The 2500-nt window shown below is 40.5% G+C and overlaps 1 protein-coding gene across 1 annotated transcript in view; it reads left to right on the top strand.

The window, feature by feature from the left end:
- Window positions 1–2500, top strand: part of LOC125045667 (neural-cadherin-like) — a 108350-nt gene that overhangs the window by 88318 nt on the left and 17532 nt on the right. The window lies entirely within an intron of this gene.

Below are 2500 nucleotides of genomic sequence, written 5' to 3'. Positions count from 1 at the left end.
AGCTCATCTCTTTGTCTCGTCTTATTGGTAACACTTTTAAAAGGTCATACTTAATAGCGTAGCCAAAGAGCATTACTGTATTAATCGGACTAGCTGTTCATAATGACGGCTTGGCATTAAAGATGATAGGTTAAACAATTACTTGAAAAATCCACATCAATTATTGGTCTAGTCCGATACTTTAAAAATAAAATCTATATCAAAATGGTTTGCATGCATACATACAGTAGACACACATACATACACAAATATATATTTTTTATACTTACATAAATATATCTATTTACCTATATATTAATGCACACACACACACACACATATGTGTGTGTGTGTGTGTGTGTGTGTGTGTGTGTGTGTGTGTGTGTGTGTATGTATATGTGTATGTGTATGTGTATGTGTATGTGTATGTGTATGTATATGTATATGTATATGTATATGTATATGTATATGTATATGTATATGTATATGTATGTGTATGTGTATGTGTATGTGTGTGTGTGTGTGTGTGTGTGTCTGTATGTATGTATGTGTGTATGTGTGTATGTACGTGTGTGTGTGTGTGTGTGTGTGTGTGTGTGTGTGTGTGTGTATGTATGTGTGTGTGTCTGTGTGTGTGTGTGTGTTTTTCTAAGCACTAAAATCCACTTATATCAACATCTTCCGTAAGACACTTCTGTTACAGAAGCATCCGGCGCAACAGGATACCCATAAGAAATAGATTTTTAGAAAATAAATGATTTTCCATCTTTACGTGAATATGCCAGCGGGTAGCCACACGTGCACATAATAACCTATTCCCCAAATGGTTTACATAATAAGCATGCAAGTCATTGAAATACTAACTTACATATATTCCTGCGGCGTGGAACCGTGCAGTGCAATACCTACAGCTGCACAAAATATTCTCTTTCATAAGGTGGAAAACCGGGGTATATATTCTCCCGATGTGAACTAACTGGGTGTGGGCAAATGCACTCGTCTTAAAACATAATTCTGAATAAACTTTACGGCAAATTTCCCAGATAAACATTTTACCCTTCCCATCTTTTTTGCTCTAAATGATTCTTTGGCACGGACGCGGGGGATTCCAGAAATGCAAAAAAAAATAAAAATAGGATAGTTCACCGTTTCTTTTAATATGCTTTCTTGCATTTGTTTCCCTTAAGACAAGGGGGTACAGGCTGGTCAAGACACACGCATAGCCACCGTTCCTTCCTCATTCCTTCCTCTATTCCCTTCCCACTACGAGATATACAGCATATCAAAAGCGGAAATGGAACGCATATATACTTGACTTGCCGTCCGTGCGATGTACGGTGTTGTAATTTTGATCTTCCAACTTCCCTCGTATTTAGGACCTACATTATCTCTTTTAATATTTTTTCCGTTGATTCTAAATCTCAAGAATAATTCTTTTCCGACAGCTCGCGGGTAAAATACCGGGACATTTAGTCTTTTGGATATGCTAGGAATCTATTCCGCGTGAGAGACATGCGTGTTGTCTCGTGATCGCGTTTTCATTCAGCTTGCACTTTAAAAGAAAAACGAAAATAATGTATATAGGGGGGGACTTTAGTAATCTGTGACTTTCCTGTAGCTTTCCCTCTTCTTTAGTCACTTGCATAATATTTCTAAAAAAAAAAAAAAAACATGCCGCTAAAATCAAAATAAGGGCTTATGAAACATAATATTATAAGCTATCGTCCTGACATATAATTGAACTGAAAGCCTGAAGCTAGCTTACGACTAAGGCCATTTCAGCGAATTTAAACATTTGTATTACAACCGAAACCTACCGAGAGACACAGATGGTAGTACAGACTTTAATAAGTCGGGTAATGAGTTCCACTTTAGCATCCGGGGAACGGGGAGCACCTCGCCGTGGGCCGTCGACTGCAATTTTTTTGCTCAGTTTACTTAAACTCTAGTCATAGCTCTTGCGCACTGCATCTCTCTGTTTATCTTTTTTTTTTCTCTCTCTTTCTTTCTATCTGCCTGTCTCTCTATGCCTTTGTCTCTGTTTCTCTCTCTCTCTCTCTCTCTAACTTTCTCTCTCTCTCTCTCTCTCTCTCTCTCTCTCTCTCTCTCTCTCTCTCTCTCTCTCTCTCTCTCTCTCTCTCTCTCTCTCTCTCTCTCTCTCTTTCTCTGTCTGTCTGTCTGTCTGTATCTCTCTCTCTCTCTCTCTCTCTCTCTCTCTCTCTCTCTCTCTCTCTCTCTCTCTCTTGTCTCTCTCTCTCTCTCTCTCTCTCTCTCTCTCTCTCTCTCTCTCTCTCTCTCTCTCTCTCTCTCTCTCTCTCTCTCTCTCTCTCTCTCTCTCTCCCTCCCTCTCTCCCTCTCTCTACCCCCACCGACGCCTCGAAGTCCGTACCCTCGTCCACTTCCCCCTGAGTATCGCCGGGGGCAACTGGACCGCCGCCTGACCCTCGATTCTACGGACAGGGAAAGGGAGGGGTTCAGGGGGTTCATACACAGATACACATACATACACACGTGCTTAAAG

The sequence above is a fragment of the Penaeus chinensis genome, chromosome 37 (genome assembly GCF_019202785.1).
Source record: "Penaeus chinensis breed Huanghai No. 1 chromosome 37, ASM1920278v2, whole genome shotgun sequence".
Taxonomy (NCBI): Eukaryota; Metazoa; Arthropoda; class Malacostraca; order Decapoda; family Penaeidae; genus Penaeus; species Penaeus chinensis.
Note: the sequence above shows the minus strand (reverse complement) of the source record. Positions and strands in the feature narration are given on the sequence as shown.